Genomic DNA, 18,892 nt, shown 5'->3' with positions numbered 1-18,892 from the left:
GTTATCGTATTTATTGATGACATCCTCGTATATTCCAAAAGTGAAGAAGACCACAAGCAACACTTGAGGCTAGTTTTGGAAACTCTTAGATCCGAAAAGCTTTACGCGAAATTTTCCAAATGTGAATTCTGGTTAAGGAAGGTAACTTTCCTTGGTCACGTAGTAAGTGAGGAGGGTATTCATGTAGATCCTTCCAAGATTAAAGCGATAGAGAGTTGGTCGGCACCGAAAACGCCCACAGAAATTCGAAAATTCTTAGGTCTCGCCGGCTACTATCGACGATTTATTCAGAACTTTTCCAAAATCGCCAAACCTTTAACCACTCTAACACAGAAAGGTGTACCCTTTTGTTGGAATGATAAACAAGAAACTGCATTCCAAACATTAAAGCAAGCCTTATGTAGTGCGCCAGTTCTGTCTCTGCCTGAAGGGACAGAGGATTTCGTTGTCTACTGCGATGCGTCTAATCAAGGCTTAGGCTGTGTGCTTATGCAAAGAGGAAAGGTGATTGCCTATGCCTCTAGACAGCTGAAAACACACGAGGTCAACTATACCACACACGACTTGGAACTAGGAGCGGTAATCTTCGCGTTGAAAATTTGGAGACATTATCTCTACGGAACCAAGTGCACAATCTTCACTGATCACAAAAGTCTACAGCACATCTTTAATCAGAAAGACTTAAACATGAGGCAATGGTGATGGGTAGAATTACTCAGTGATTATGAGTGTGAAATCCGTTACCACCCCGGCAAGGCCAATGTGGTAGCAGATGCCCTTAGCCGAAAGGATAGTGCAAGCCACAAAGTGAAAAACTAGACGATGACCATCCATTCCAACTTACCCATGAAAATCCGAGAAGCTCAGTATACAGCCCTCAAACCCGAGAACGTGTCAAGTGAAACCTTGAGAGGAATGGAGAAGAAACTTGAGATCAGAGGTGACGGAGTTCACTGTTTCATGAATCGGATCTGGATTCCCAAATCCGGTGGATTCAGGGAAATAGTCATGGAGGAAGCGCATAGAACCAAATACTCTGTTCACCCGGGTTCGGACAAGATGTACCTGGATCTCAAAAGACAATACTGGTGGCCAAACATGAAAGCTGAAATAGCTACATTTGTGGGCAAGTGTCTGACTTGTGCCAAAGTCAAAGTTGAACATCAGAAGCCTTCAGGTCTGCTCCAACAACCCGAGATTCCCGAGTGGAAATGGGAGATGATTACCATGGACTTCATTACCAAACTACCCAAGTGTTCTAGTGGGTACGATACCATTTGGGTAATTGTCGATCGTTTGACAAAGTCCGCTCACTTCATCCCAATCAAAGAATCATACAAGATGGAGAGACTCGTGCGAATCTACATCCAGGAGGTAGTACGTCTTCACGGTGTACCTGTTTCCATTATCTCTGATCGAGATAGTAGGTTTACCTCCAGATTCTGGCAATCTCTTCAGCAAGCCCTTGGAACCAAACTAGATATGAGCACGACATATCATCCTCAGACCGATGGACAGAGTGAGAGAACAATTTCTAGTGTCCAAAACTTAAACACTATATAAACGTGATTAGGACTCCATTTGAAGCCTTTGGCCAATTTCTCACTAAACACTTACAACCTCTCTCCTCCAAGCTAGAATTAAGGTCCAAATCACAAGTTTAAGGTTTCAAATCTTTAAGGTAACTTCCCTAACATGTTATTCAACACCTTTAACATTCAAATTGATGAATTTAGTGAGTTTTAGGTCCAAGAACATGAGTTTACGGCCAAGGAACAAGCTTGGGCCGTAAACTCCATTAAGTGGGGTTTTAAGCCCTTAAACTCCCTCCTTGACTCCTTTGGACTTTACATATGACTATGGGACTTCAAGATATGGACTTGGAACATTTAAAACATAACTTTTGTGTGACATAGAAGAGTTTACGGCCAAGGAACATTCTTGGGCCGTAAACTCCTCAAAAGGGGGTTTTTCATGCCCTAAAACCCTTCCAATACCTAGTTAGGGCTTTGATATGAACCTTGGAATTGATAATCTAAGCTTGGAACACTTGAAACTTGAATTTTGACTAACATAGAAGAGTTTACGGCCATAGAACATATCCTTGGCCGTAAACTCATAAATCCAAGTCAAAGATGCATCAAACACACTCAAATGGTTTGTACAAAATTCTAGAATCACATGTGATTGTCTTTAGCACCAAAAACTAACTTTTCCTAAGGTAAAAGAGAGTTTACGGCCCTAGAACATCCCTCTAGGCCGTAAACTCATACAAAGGTCTTAATTGATGTCTTAAAATCATACAAATGCTTAGAAAATTGGTTTGAATCACATGTGATTACCCTAAGTAGCTTAAATCAATTTTTCAAGGTCATTGAGAGTTTACGGCCGTAAACTCAAGGAGTATGGCCATAAACTCATATTTTAAGTGTTTTAAATCCATTCCAAGTGTCCCAAGGTGTTTTGATAATAAGTTCTAACAATCCCTAAGTCCATTTAAGCCCTTAAAGCACCAAAACCTCACCCACATGAGTTTACGGCCGTAAACTCATGTATGTGGGTGTTTCAATGTTGTAAACTCATTTAAATGTTTACTTATGGGGAGTAAACTCAAGTCCCAAGTCCCTAGTGCCATTACAAATCAATAGATGTCACCCGGGTCACTGCGAACACTTGTTTTGAGGTGTTTGACCTCATTGGAGTGTAATGTTCCATATAATTAGTGAATGTATCTCTAATTGTATATATATGGACATTATATCATTTTACATAGGGTCCTCGTGAGTAATCAAACCCTGAACCGACGTCTAGCATTCAAAACCGACAAGTTTCCGAGTCCGGTGAGTTCATACCCCTACCCTTTTTCACTGTTTTCACTGTTTTCAGGGGGGGGGGGGGGGGAACACAAGCAAAGTACAAGGAAATTCTTGTACTCAAAAACATATTTTCAAATATGTGTTTCATATTCTTATGCTTTTAAAACTGATAACTACAACTGATAACAGATCGAACATACAGGTTACATAACATATATTTGTGAAATAAGTCTTTAAACTAGTATGTTTTACAATGTATTTCACAAATGGTTTTCCACATTTTATCAGTTAAAAGCATAACATTAAAACATTTGAACATAACACCTGTACATTGTTTTATCCTCGGTAACACTTTTTACACTTATACAAATGGAGGATTTTCATATTATTACTAGTAAATTTGTTATTCCTGTATGATTGGAGACACGTCCTCGGAGAACACTCCACCTGGATTACGCGAGTGGAGGACTACACCCATAACCAGAATCTCTGGTATTTAGAGAGCGTAACTTGAGTGTATAGATCTATACGGGGCTGACTACCCCACACCTGGCTGCTAGCTACAGCCGAACCGAAATGGTTCAAGGGTGACGAAAGTCATAAGTATGTGGACGACTTATTGCCACATGTGGACTACTTATTGCCACAGGTTTCAGTCTATTGTATGGTTATGGCACTCGCAATTAGGATAACAGAGATTTACTTACAAGTAATAATGGATTACTTTATACATCGTTTACATCGTTCACATCTTTCACATCTTTTACTTACTTAACTAACATTCAGGAAGGTACGGGACCTTCCTGGGGAAAACATGGAACCTGACCACGAATACATCTTTTACATCTTTTACATCGTTTACATAAGATACATACATGCAGGAAAGCACGGGGCTTTCCTGGGTAACACTTACATAACTAGAAAGAGTCACAGAATGGATAACATTACATCTTTTACAACTTGTAACATACAATAAGGAAAGTACGGGACTTTCCTGGTTACACACAATAAGTAAACAAAACAGTTTAACCAGTCAGATAACCAATTGTACATTTTCATATGAGTAAACATATTTTCAGTGTACAACCCTACTATACTTTACATTTGTAAAACAATAACCAACTTTTAAGAAAATACGGGATTTTCTTGGTGTACCAAAACATTTCAGAAACAGAAAGGAAACCGAAACATTTTCACAAACAAAAACCGCTTATGAACTCACCAGCTTTATGCTGATTTTCAAACCGCTTGTGTTCTCAGGTCAACGTTAGAACAGGTACCCGAAGACCCTTTTGCTTGAAGACGGTGTACATGAAGACCCGTTACATTTTGTTTATATATACTATGTATGATAACTGTACAAACTATACTTTTGAAACATCTGTTAAAACTGTTATTATGTAATGTAATGCTTGTTTTACTTTACTTACTATGTACATTGGATTTGATACTCAACGTGGAAGTCCATCCCGGAAATGTATTCCGCCTTTGGTTTTCGGGGTGTGACAAAATGTAAATAAGCAAACAACATCATCCATTGCATTAAATGTATAATTTTAATACAAGCGTGTTCTGTACATTATAGACACCAAAAATAACGTATATAGAAATAATAAGATGAGTCTTGAATGCGCTCCATCTTCACAAAAGCTGGCCTCGGTACCTGACTACTGATGACCTGAGAATACAAGTTATTTTGAAAGAGTTTATCGGCATTAAGCTGGTGAGTTCATAAGTATTTTAGTGTCGGTAATTGTCATTCAAAAATGTTTGAACATGTATCAAGTATAAGTTTGTAAAATGTATGTAAAGGTTTGCAATTGTTTGTAAAAGTTTGAATCTCTCAGAAAAACCTATATTTTCTATTAAATTAGCCTTCTACCAAGGCTTAGCTGTTTTGTATGCTCGTTTGATGTAAAAGTGTGTAATTTCCCAAATGTAACTATCATTTAACAAAATATAGTCTGTACATAAACGTTTAAGTGAGGTTATCACTAAAAATATGTAATGGGTAAATTAATGTAGTACTGTAGCCTTGTATTATAAGAACTACTGTTGTACTAACTACCTTAAACCGGATTTATATTAAGGCATTATGTGATAAATTGCACCATACTATCGACTAGTAACAACGACAAATGAATGGTCATAATAACGGAATGACGTTTGGCACCCGCAGACCTGCAGGTCCGGCTGTAGCTAGCAGCAAGGTGTAGGATTGTCAATCCAGTATAGATCTATACGCAAACTCACGCTCTCCCTTCAAGAGAATTCTGGCTACAACTCGAGCCATGACAATTAAGTCATGCTCCGATTTAAATCACAATAATAAAGTATTCATGTATATGTACTATTTCTCGTTCTAGTATAGTTGTATATGTATTGTTTCTAGCATCATTGTATATGTATTGTTTCTAGTATATGTATATGTATTGTTTCTAGCATCCTTGTATATGTATTGTTTCTAGTATATGTATATGTATTGTTTCTAGCATCATTGTATATGTATTGTTTCTAGTATATGTATATGTATTGTTTCTAGCATCATTGTATATGTATTGTTTCTAGTATATGCATATGTATTGTGTTACCCCGATGGTAACTAACTATTGATGTACTGATAAATATGAATACGGAAGTACTTTTATGTCTATACATGTATATATGATATATAACTAATATTGAAACGACCTTCGGATGGTCACCCGAAATCCCACCAGACCACATCTCAGTGCGCGAAAAGGAAATAGGGCGGATGGCCTTCCTAAGCCTTTTAAACATTACTTATATATATACATATATGGGCATGCAATTTATAAGAAGTAAAACAAAGTTTAATAAAAGCATTTGATAAGTAAAAAGAGTTTGTAAAACATTTGAAGTGAAACAGTTTGATAAACAGTTTGAACAGTGATAAAATCATTGGTTTTCTAGTTATTAATCACATGTGATTAATGCAATCACATGTGATTGATGTAATAACTATAAGTATTTGACTTGTATTCCCCCCATAAAGTATTTAAAACATTTAAAATCATTTTAAAGGTTGATTCAAGGGGTATGAACTCACTTGTGGTGAGTCGTTTGAATTGCAGTGTCGGATACCGTGCTAGGTGACAAACGGAGACTTGTCTACACGCACGAGCCTAGTTATCATATAATAAGCATATATATAACTAATTAGACAAATAATAACTTAAATAAATAAGTTAAGACACTTAGGAAACATGTAAACACTCTTATGAGTGTTTAAGGTTCAAATGGTTGCATCTAAGCTGCTACGGGACAAGGCAAAAGGGTTTGAAACATCAAATGGCCTTGTATAGGAGTTCACCACCCAACAAACCCCGCACCTTGGAGTTTACGGCCGTAAACTCATGGTTTATGGCCGTGAACTCCTCAAAGGGTGGTCTTGGGTGTTTTATGGTGCTATCTTGATCCTAGAGCACTCCTAGCTTTGTTGGAATAACATATGAAGTAGTTTAAGGCTCTAGAATACTCCATAGTGGAGTTTTCGGCCTAAAGTCCATTCACCCTAGAGTTTACGGCCGTAAACTCCTATGGGGTGATGGCTTTTAATTGTTTTGAGGCTCTTAAACATCAAGGATGGCTTCCATGAATTTATCTAAGGCTAATGGGGACAAGAGGCACACTTTTGTGCCTTCACTTGGAGTTTACGGCCCAAGATATGTTCCTTGGCCGTAAACTCCTTTCAAGGAGTGATTATTATGTGTTCTACTCTCCATTCTAGTCCCAAGTATTCAAGGTAAATTGTCTTAAGGCCTAAGGTGTGCTTGGAATGATTTTTACCCTTAGAAAAGGGGTTTACGGCCCAAGATCCTTCCTTGGCCGTAAACTCCTATAATTCTATCATTTTGAAGTGTTTTGAAGTCTAAACTAAGCACAAGTATTAGTGGTTAAAGTCCTTAGGCTCAAGGAGGCAAGTTAGGGCATGTTTGACCCTTAAAAAGGGGTTTACGGCCCAAGAAAGTTCCTTGGCCGTAAACTCCTCTAACTTGTTGATTTTGGATGCTTTCTAGTCTCTAAAGATCATACACAAGGTCCTTTACACGTTGTCTAACACGGAATTGGGACTAGGAAGCCTTAAAGTTCCATTTTGGAGTTTACTCCCCAAGAACGTTCTTGGGCGGTAAACTCCCAGATCTTGAAATCTAAACATGATATTGATGTTAATAAGCATCTAAAAAGTATTGAAACACATTTAGAAAAGTAGACTCACAATTTGGGATGAAAACCCGAAGATCCGTCAGAGAGAATTGGCTTTTCTCTAGTTGGAATTGTGAATAATGAATTAATTAAATTTAGAAATCTATTTATAGTCCTGGAATATTTTGACAGAAAATATTTTTATTCCAGAAGTCGGACTATAACATTATGAAACTTAAAATGTTCAAGTTTCACAATTACAGGAGCATCCACTCTCCTGATACGTCTAGAAACGTAAACCCTAATGTACATAAACTTGTTCGGACAAGTCTGAAATTTACAGAAACTGGACTAGCTTCTATTGAATAGATAATGTTCGTACAATGGAAATTTCAGGTTGTCACATCATCCCCCCGTTAGAAGGAATTTCGTCCCGAAATTAGAATTTAAGCAAATAAGAAGTTACAAATAACTAAGTGAAAAGATGAGGATATTTCTGTTTCATCTGATCCTCGTGTTCCCAAGTGAATTCTAGTCCTCGCTTGGCGTTCCAGCGAACCTTCACGATAGGGATACGACTTTGCTTTGTCTGCTTGACCTCACGGTCCATGATCTCTACAGGTTCTTCCACGAAGTTGAGGCTCTCGTTGATCTCGATCTCGTCGAGTGGGATTATGAGAGTCTCGTCGGACAGACACTTTTTCAAGTTAGATATGTGGAATGTAGAATGTACGTTACGAAGTATGTCGGGTAGATCAAGTTTGTAAGCTACGGGGCCGACTCTTGCGAGAATCTCGAAAGGCCCTATGTACCTAGGATTAAGCTTCCCACGCTTACCGAAGCGTATCAAGCCCTTCCAGGGTGAGACTTTGAGAAGGACTCGGTCTCCCACCTGAAATTCCAAAGGTTTTCTGCGTTTATCAGCGTAGCTCTTTTGTCGGTCTCTAGAGGCTTTCAATCGTTCACGAATCTGAACGATCTTCTCTGTCGTTTCCCGAATGATTTCCAGACCAGTGAGAGTACTGTCGGAAGCTTGCCCTCTAGCTAATTGGGTATCACCTACCTCAGCCCAGCACAGAGGGGATCTGCACTTTCGGCCGTAGAGAGCTTCAAATGGTGCTGCTTTTATGCTCGTGTGATAACTGTTGTTGTAGGAAAATTCGACGAGGGGTAAATGAGTATCCCACGCTTTTCCAAAGTCAATTACACAAGCACGCAACATATCTTCTAAAGTCTAGATTGTCCTCTCACTCTGTCCGTCAGTCTGTGGATGGTAGGCTGTGCTCATGTCCAGCCTTGTTCCTAGGGAATGTTGCAGTGATTGCCAAAATCTTGAGGTGAACCTACTATCTCTATCGAAGATAATAGATATAGGCACACCATGTAGTCGTACGATTTCCCTAATGTATGTTCTCGTAAGTTTCTCCATCTTGTCAGTTTCTTTGATAGGCAGGAAGTGTGCAGACTTGGTCAATCTATCAACGATGACCCATATGGTATCAAGTCCACCCGTTGTCTTGGGCAACTTGGTTATGAAATCCATAGTGATCCGCTCCCACTTCCATTCTAGAATCTCTGGTTGTTGCAGTAAACCAGAGGGCTTCTGGTACTCGACCTTCACCTTGGCGCAAGTAAGGCATTTACTTACGAAGGTAGCAATCTCTGCTTTCATATTAGGCCACCAGTATAGCTTTTTAAGATCCAGATACATCTTATCTGAACCTGGGTGGACGGAATACCGAGTGTTGTGTGCCTCAGTCATGACTAAGTCTCTAAAACCACCGTGTTTCGTTGTCCAGATCCGATCCATGAAATATAAGGCTCCGTCACCCTTGGCTTCCAAATTCTTGTCCATTCCTCTAAGGGATTCACTCGTCACATTTTCAGGTTTCATGGCTTGAAGTTGGGCCGCCTGAATTTGGTTAGACAAGTGTGAATGGATGGTTATTGATAATGATTTGACCTTGCGACCAGAATATTCTTTCCGACTCAGGGCGTCTGCTACTACGTTGGCTTTACCCGGATGATAACGAATATCGCATTCGTAATCACTGAGTAGCTCGACCCACCATCGTTGTCTCATGTTGAGCTCCTTCTGATCGAATATGTGTTGTAAACTCTTGTGGTCGGTAAAGATAGTGCTCTTCGTTCCATACAAGTAATCTCTCCAGATCTTTAGGGCAAACACCACTGCTCCCAGTTCAAGATTGTGTGTCGTATAGTTAACCTTGTGTGTCTTCAACTGTCGGGAGGCGTAGGCGATGACCTTACCTCGTTGCATCAGAACACACTCGAGCCCTTGGTTCGATGCATCGCAATAGACTACGAAGTCTTCTATCCCTTCGGGGAGAGATAGTTTGGAACGCTCTTTCTTGTTTCTCTTCCCAGTCAAAGGCCACGCCTTTCTGGGTCAGGGTTGTAAGAGGTTTCGCTATTCGGGAGAAGTTCTGAATGAATCTGCGGTAGTAGCCAGCAAGACCTAGAAATTGACGAATTTCTGTTGGCGTCTTCGGTGCTGACCAGTTCTCAATGGCTTTAATTTTGGATGGGTCCACGTGGATTCCCTCTTCGCTTACCACGTGTCCTAAGAATTCGACTCTTCGGATCCAAAATTCACATTTCGAGTACTTCGCATAGAGTTTCTCCATTCGTAAAGTTCCTAAAACTAGTCGTAGGTGATCGCCATGCTCTTCCTTACTTCAGGAGTAGATCAGGATGTCGTCAATGAAAACGATGACGAACTGATCCAAGTAAGGTCGGCATACTCTGTTCATCAGGTCCATGAAAACTGCTGGCGCGTTGGTCAATCCGAATGGCATCACCACGAACTCGTAGTGTCTGTAACGAGTTCGGAAGGCTGTCTTTGGAACATCCTCCTCTAGCACTCGTAACTGGTGATATCCGGATCTTAGATCAATTTTGGAGAAATAGTTCGCCCCTTGCAGTTGGTCAAATAGATCGTCTATGCGAGGTAGAGGGTAACGATTTTTGACCGTCAGTTTGTTGAGTTCTCTGTAGTCGATACACATACGGAATGATCCGTCTTTCTTCTTAACAAACAAGACCGGTGCTCCCCAAGGTGAGAAGCTTGGTATTATGAATCCCTTGCTGAGTAGTTCGTTAAGTTGACCAGATAATTCCTGCATCTCTGTTGGTGCTAATCGGTAGGGCGACTTGGCTACTGGGGTAGCTCCTGGAACTAAGTCGATACGGAACTCGACCTGTCGTTGCGGAGGTAATCCAGGTAGTTCTTCTGGGAAAATGTCGGGAAAGTCGCTCACTAGAGGAATGTTCTTGAGTTCTTTCGTTTCGAGGTTCGTGTCGACGACGTGAGCAAGGAATGCGTGGTATTCTTTGCGCAGATATTTCTGTGCTTGAATACTTGATATAATGCGAAGACTCGCACCAGGTTTGTCGCCGTAGACTATAAGAGTTTCGTTAGACGGAAGGTTTAGTCGGACTGCTTTCTCGAAGCACATGATGTCGGCGCGATGAAGACTCAACCAATCCATGCCGATGATGACGTCGAAACTTTTTATTGAGACCGGCATGAGGTCGATTAGGAATGAATGGTTATCTAGGGTTAGGATACATCCTAAGTATATGATACTGGTGTTTTCTGTTTTTCCGTTAGCCATTTATACTGTGAATTGTTCTTTAAGTGCGTGTGGTTGTGGTTTAAGCATGCGAGCAAATTTGTGGTTTACGAAGCTTCGCTCTGCTCCACTATCGAACAGAATGCATGCATAGGAGTTATCGAGGAGGAACGTACCAGTCACCACTGTCGGGTCAGCGACTGCTTCCCCGTGGCCTATAGCTAGTACCCTCCCTGCTCCTCCAGTATTTCTCACTTTGGGGCAGTCCCTCTTATAGTGGCCTGTTTCGCCACATCCATAGCAAGTTGGGCTCGCGCCAGAGCCAGGGACTTGCGTGATCGGTTGCGCCGGGAATTTACAGAAACGGACGGTGTGTCCTTTCCTGTTGCAGTTAGAGCACTGCATTTCACGGCAGGGGCCGTAGTGGTGGAAGTTGCATTTGTTGCACTTCGGCAAACTTCCAGCATACTGCTTCGTCGGAGCAGTAGCAGCAGGGGTTACTGCGGCATGTACTGCCACAATTTGCTGTTTCTTGGCAGCTCGCTGCCTCTTCCTGTCATCCCAGGACTTCCGCTTGGTGTCAGCGGGTTTGGACGGTTCTGATATGGCTAGGGTTGTTGTGGTTGCAGGGGTTTTGACACCATGGTCAATGAGTTGCTGTGCCAGTCGCTTGGCACTGTCGAAGGTAGCGGGGTTTGACGATAGGACATTCCCCTAATACGGAGGAACTAGCCCCCATATGTACCTTTCAATCTTCTTCCCTTCAGTGGGAACCATATTAGGGCAGAGGGCCACCAGTTCGCTAAACCGGGCAGTGTAAGCGATAATGTTGGTGCCCTTCATGGTCAGGCTCCAAAGCTCTTGTTCCAGTTTCTGGATCTCGCCCCTCGGGCAGTATTCCTCAATCATGAGGTCTTTCATCGTATCCCAGCCTATGTCGTTGGCCACGACGAGAGTTAGAGATTTAACGTGGCTGTTCCACCACGTCAGTGCCTTCCCTTCGAAGGTGCATGCGGCATATTTGACTTTGCTCGCAGCAGGGCAAGAACAGATTTCGAAGACTGATTCAGTCTTCTCGAACCATTGCGAAAGAGCAATGACTCCGCCGGTCCCATGGAAGGGTTTCGGCTTACAGTTGGTGAAATCCTTGTAAGAACACTCTCTCGAGCGCACATGAGTTTCAACCGGCATGGAGTTAACCGGGGTTCCACCTCTGCTGGCATCAGTCGAGTGATACTGTGCCATGGCAGTTGCCACTGCTACAGCTACGACAACGTTTAGGGATACTGTATCAATGACCGGAGGTGGTGGAGGTGTTGGGTTATTCCGGGTAGATTTGCGAGGAGGCATCTTTCAGCTATGAGTTTATAAAGATGAGAAAAGTGGTAAGAATCAATTTGTAAGTAATGTGCGAATGACACATGGACTAACTAACCATAGCCCAACAATTGAATGAGTGTTTGTGTTCATAATCAGAAAGATGTGTAGGAAAACCCAAATGTAAAGATTCATCCCACAGAGTAGGTAGTTGTCAATAATACTGGTATTACTGATGTAACGAGTTCAATGAAAATTGACCTAACAGTAGGTCTTACATCATACCATACATAAAGTTTGACAGTTCTTAGATTCCTAATTTGAGTACTGAAAGTTAGGATTATTTTACAGATAAGTGCTACTTAGAGCACAGATGTTAAAAGGCTAATCCTTAACCCAAAAGATAATGATGTATTAGACATCATCTAACGGCGATGAGTATTCCTCGGGAGAACCCTGAGGTCTCTCATTTGACGTACCACCTCTTGAAGGTGTCGTTCATGAGCCCTTTGACGAGCTCGAAGTTCCATGACTTCAGCTTGAGAGGCAACCAGACGTTGTTGCAGAGTTTCATTGGTTCTTCGGGTCCGTTCCATATCTTCTTCGAGACGGCGAATGCGGACTGTGTTGACACCAGAGTTGGCATCAATCTCCACGACTCGGTCGATGGCTGCTCGACCTTGCTCGACATTACGAGATATCCTACGGATAAGGACAAGTAGAGATCGGTCAGCAGAGCCGCCATCGCTGACGTTGTAAAAGGTTCGGTCCCCAAAGTATGGTAAGGGTTGACCCTGTTCGTCACTCCAGCGATTCAAGTTATCTACCCACAAGGGAGTGGGACCTAGAAAAGCTGGTCGAGGGTTGTTGTTCGGGGCTTGACCTACCAGAGGTAGGTTGTTGACTTCGGGCTCATAGTCTGATCCATCTGAGAAGCCTTCAGCTTGATGATCATCCAACGGGATTGGGTGTTCATCGTCAGACTCTGCTTCGAGCCATCCTGCGTTAACTTCATTTGGAAAGTACGGGTCACCATGATGGAATCCAGTCATCTAAATCTACGCGAGAAGAGAGGTATAAAGATATAGTATACAAGTAGCTGGTAGTACGAAATACACCTATAGTATTTCAAGTTTAGGTTCTATTGAATCTTCTTGTGGTATTGTTGGTAAGTTTTTAGACTTGTTAACACATCACAACCATTCTAGGGCATATGCTAATCACTCCTCGGACCAGCATAGTTGATCAGGCTATGCCATTCCCAGGACTGACCATATATCCCCAAGCTTACCTGTGATATTTAACAATCGTAATACTTTTGTTCTTGTCGTTGTGACACTGGTTTTAGTATGAATGTAGACTAGTATACTTAATTAAATATTTTAGTATTTTAAGTATAGACTCTTGGTCAGAGTGTTTTAATCCCAAATGGGTTTATAGTTTAGTATATCTTTTATGGATTGATACACTTGATTCACTATAAACAATGCTCTGATACCAATCTGTCACACCCCAAAACCAAGAACGGCGGAAACGTTATGGGGCGGAGGACATCATGTAAGTATCACAACACAGTAAATGTAAATAAGCAAACAACATCATCCATTGCATTAAATGTATAATTTTAATACAAGCGTGTTCTGTACATTATAGACACCAAAAATAACGTATATCAAAATAATAAGATGAGTCTTGAATGCGCACCATCTTCTCAAAAGCTGGTCTCGGTACCTGTCTACTGATGACCTGAGAATACAAGTTATTTTGAAAGAGTTTATCAGCATTAAGCTGGTGAGTTCATAAGTATTTTAGTTTCGGTAATTGTCATTCAAAAATGTTTGAACATGTATCAAGTATAAGTTTGTAAAATGTATGTAAAGGTTTGCAATTGTTTGTAAATGTTTGAATCTCTCAGAAAAACCTATATTTTCTATTAAAGTAGCCTTCTACCAAGGCTTAGCTGTTTTGTATGCTCGTTTGATGTAAAAGTGTGTAATTTCCCAAATGTAACTATCATTTAACAAAATATAGTTTGTACATAAACGTTTAAGTGAGGTTATCACTAAAAATATGTAATGGGTAAATTAATGTAGTACTATAGCCTTGTATTATAAGAACTACTGTTGTACTAACTACCTTAAACCGGATTTATATTAAGGAATTACGTGATAAATTGCACCATACTATCGACTAGTAACAACGACAAATGAATGGTCGTAATAACGGAATGACGTTTGGCACCCGCATACCTGCAGGTCCGGCTGTAGCTAGCAGCAAGGTGTAGGATTGTCAATCCAGTATAGATCTATACGCAAACTCACGCTCTCCCTTCAAGAGAATTCTGGCTACAACTCGAGCCATGACAATTAAGTCATGCTCCGATTTAAATCACAATAATAAAGTATTCATGTATATGTACTATTTCTCGTTCTAGTATAGTTGTATATGTATTGTTTCTAGCATCATTGTATATGTATTGTTTCTAGTATATGTATATGTATTGTTTCTAGCATCCTTGTATATGTATTGTTTCTAGTATATGTATATGTATTGTTTCTAGCATCATTGTATATGTATTGTTTCTAGTATATGTATATGTATTGTTTCTAGCATCATTGTATATGTATTGTTTCTAGTATATGCATATGTATTGTGTTACCCCGATGGTAACTAACTATTGATGTACTGATAAATATGAATACGGAAGTACTTTTATGTCTATACATGTATATATGATATATAACTAATATTGAAACGACCTTCGGATGGTCACCCGAAATCCCACCAGACCACATCTCAGTGCGCGAAAAGGAAATAGGGCGGATGGCCTTCCTAAGCCTTTTAAACATTACTTATATATATACATATATGGGCATGCAATTTATAAGAAGTAAAACAAAGTTTAATAAAAGCATTTGATAAGTAAAAAGAGTTTGTAAAACATTTGAAGTGAAACAGTTTGATAAACAGTTTGAACAGTGATAAAATCATTGGTTTTCTAGTTATTAATCACATGTGATTAATGCAATCACATGTGATTGATGTAATAACTATAAGTATTTGACTTGTATTCCCCCCATAAAGTATTTAAAACATTTAAAATCATTTCAAAGGTTGATTCAAGGGGTATGAACTCACTTGTGGTGAGTCGTTTGAATTGCAGTGTCGGATACCGTGCTAGGTGACAAACGGAGACTTGTTTACACGCACGAGCCTAGTTATCATATAATAAGCATATATATATAACTAATTAGAAAAATAATAACTTAAATAAATAAGTTAAGACACTTAGGAAACATGTAAACACTCTTATGAGTGTTTAAGGTTCAAATGGTTGCATCTAAGTTGCTACGGGACAAGGCAAAAGGGTTTGAAACATCAAATGGCCTTGTATAGGAGTTCATGTAACGCCCGGGTTTCAGGGCTAAGCATTTTTGTCAATGTAATAGTCTAGGTCAACTATTGTAACTCTTTTTGAAGTAATAAAGATGAAATATTGAGTATTATGTGATTTTATGTGTGTTTATGTCTTTATTATTTAATTATAAATGTATAATTAATAAAGAATAAAAATAAGCGTCAAAATTAAAGTGTGAGATAATCCCGATATCTCTACATAAAGTTTTAGAATACGTCTCAAGGTTTCCGTACATATAAAGAACGCCGAAATCCGAGCTATAACGAAGAAGTTATGGCCCGCCGAAGTTTTACGGCAAAACCGGCACGACACCGGGAGACGGAAATAGTGAATTTACGATAGAAGACTTTTTAGCCTTAGCAATCTAAACAAAATTCATAGAATATGTTAAATTAAGAACATCGATATAAAGAACGCCCAAATCTGACTTCGTATGAAGAAGTTATGATTTTTCTAAGATTCGGCTTAGCAGTGCACGACCCGAAACTCGAATTTTAGTTCGAGCGGTTTTTGGCTTACGCAACCTAAATGAGAGTAGAAGATCTCATTAATAGGAACTCAACGGTAAAAAGACAGACGAAAACGGAGTCCGTATGAAGGAGTTAAGAACTCTTCGCGGTCATTTAATAGTCTAAATGCCTCCTACTGTTAAATTTGAGATCGGTCGAGAATTAGCCGACGGAGTCTAAACGAAAGTTGTAGATCTTGATTTTACCTACACGTGGATATAAAGAACGTCGAAAACGGAGCTCGTATGCGAAAGTTATGATTTTTCTAAGTTTGAAGGCTGATACGCGATAGGGGGTGACGTGGCACCACCAGAAGGCCACCACATGGACCAACTCGACGAGTCATACTCAGACTCGACAAGTCCAGCAGAATCCTCCCCTATAAATAGAGGTGCTGGGTTCCCTCATTTCCTCACTCCTCACCGCTCTTCTTTCTCTCTCTAAACTCTCTCTCTAAGCTCCCTAACCCCCCTAAAAGCCTAGGTAAACCCCCTAGCACCCGAAGGAAGCCCCGAGGCTCCCGGAGTCCTGAGAAAAGAGCCTTTCGGCTCGGGAACGCTGCTCCAGCGAAGCCCGGTTTTCGAGAAAAACCCGCTGTAAGTGAGCTGTACCTAACCTATCTTTAGTTTAGCTTATGTTTTAATATAGGAATGATATTAGGTCCTTAAAATAATTATTTGGGCTATTATTATGACTTATATTGAGTGTTGTTAACGCTTATATAATAATAATAATAGTCAGATAATTAATTTTTCGCGGTTATCATTAGACTAAACCCTAGTGGCATCGATACTAGGTTTTATCGAAGGAAAATCGTTGTGAGAGTATCGAAGCGCTGTCCGAGTGCTGAGTCACCACCTAATCAGGTGAGTGCATAGTTACCTTCAACATACACATAGATACGAAGTATTTAATATAAATTACGTGTTATGTGTGCATATTATCTGAATACTTGCTATCTATGCTGGATGAACGTTTTATACATGTTTTCAAAGATTTAAACTGTATATGTATTTTATATCTACAAAATGTGTTGGGTAAAACATGGGTAGATGTAATAGTTGTTGTGTGACAAAATAAAATAATGAGAGGCCTCGTTATAGATGTTACTGATGATCCAGTCATCTAGCGGAGTATAGATGACGACCACGGACTATTCTAGACACTCCAGTGGAACACTAGCAGGATCGCAACCTGTAGGTGTTTATTTGAACTGTGTGCTCTCCAGATGTACTCCATCCCCCACATGGTTGCCTATTAGGACATTTATTGCTGAGGAATCCCCTTAGCAGTAGTGTCCGTCCCGATGATGATCCTTAGGCTAGGTCCCTTATGATAGGTGTTTAGGGACGTAAAGTGAGGATAACGGGAACGGGTAATCGGGTTATTGTTGATTGATGAAATTAATAAACTTATTTATTGTGGGTTGAAAACCCTATGTGCTCACCAGGCTCCCAAGCCTGACCCACTCAGTTTTATGCATTACAGGTAGTGGCGCATGAGCATAGGTGTGATGTTTTGGACGAGGGATTACGGATATAGGCCTGTAGATATGAAATAATGTAGTAAGGCTTATATTGTACTGTTTATACTTTTGATCTGTACGAACATGACATCCCGAGTCTTTTAATGAAATACATTTCTATGGAAATGCTTTTGATAAATCTTTATCACATTATTGTTTTGGGACAAATTCCGCAACCCTTTTTATTAAAAGATAACTCTGATTTTGAAATAAAGTATAAACAAAACCGGTCTTTTCTGGCCGTGATTTTGGGGATGTCACAGTTGGTATCAGAGCATTAGTTTATGCGAACTAGGAATTTATAGGATTTCTAGACTTAAACTTAGAATGCTAAGCGATGATTGTGAGGTGTGAGCACTAGCTTATTTTAGGAATTGTGCCTAGAATACTTTTATGTGCTAAATGCTTTATGCATGATATGTTGTTATTTTGTTCGGATCTATGGTCTGTTGCCGACCGGATCTGGAAACCTTATGTGTTTAGGATTCTAAACGTACGACTACGATATTAGAACTAGCATGTAAACGTTTAGGACGATTTAAAACGTCTCTCCTAAATAAAGATCTGAATTCGCCTTATTCGGTGTATAGATCAAGATGGTAAGGACCCGTAGCGGAAACGTAAACGCAAATGGGAATGGACACCAACCCCCCGTGATCGAGCAAGTACCAGTTGTGGAAGCCGCTGCCGGACCAATAATGATGGCCGGAGTGCAAGCGATGATCCAGGCAATGTTGGATCGTCAAATGGAGGAAACCAGGCATTTACTCCAACAAAATCGAGAGGAAGCGACTATTCAAATCGAACAGCCAGAGTTAAACGAAGGGCAGACTGAGGAAGGAGACTACAGTGGAACCGTTGGTCAAGCCAACCCACCACTAGTTCAACAAAACAACCAAGGTGACGAAGTCGAGAGGAATGGATGCAAGTACAAGGATTTTCTTACTTACAAGCCATCGACTTTCATGGGAAAAGAAGATCCAATCGGGGTCATGGATTGGATCTCGGAGATGGAGTTAGCTTTCATGACGTGCGGTTGCAGAGGAAAGCTACAAACGACATTTGCAATACGTCAGTTTCGAGGAGGCGCTGTACGTTGGTGGAATACCTTGGGGAAGACTTTAAGCCCCAACAAGCCCCTGCAACTGACATGGGCAGAATTTCTGGTGCAATTCAAACGAAAATACTGCTCGGCTCAAAACCTGCTAGAGTTAGAGAACCAGTTTCTAACCCTGAAGAAGGGAAGCATGTCAATCGATGAATACACGAACAACTTCACAGAAAAGATGGAGTTTGCCTTGCGTCTTGTTCCAGATGAGCTGACGAAAATTGATAAGTACGCCAAGGGACTTCCATGGGAGTACGCGGTGCCAGTACGTCAGGCACGTACTCTGGAGGCAGCTATCTGGGCTGCCAAGTCTGTGGAAGACATGATTAAGGGAAGAGCTGCCAGCAAAATCGAGGTTGGCGAGAAGAGGAAATTTGAAGGGTCTGCTAAACCCAACAAAAAGAAGAGCAAGTTCGGTTCAAAAAAATTCGGGGGA

Source organism: Lactuca saligna, chromosome 9 (assembly GCF_052625555.1).
Source record: "Lactuca saligna cultivar CGN05327 chromosome 9, ASM5262555v1, whole genome shotgun sequence".
NCBI classification, from domain to species: Eukaryota; Viridiplantae; Streptophyta; class Magnoliopsida; order Asterales; family Asteraceae; genus Lactuca; species Lactuca saligna.
Note: the sequence above shows the minus strand (reverse complement) of the source record.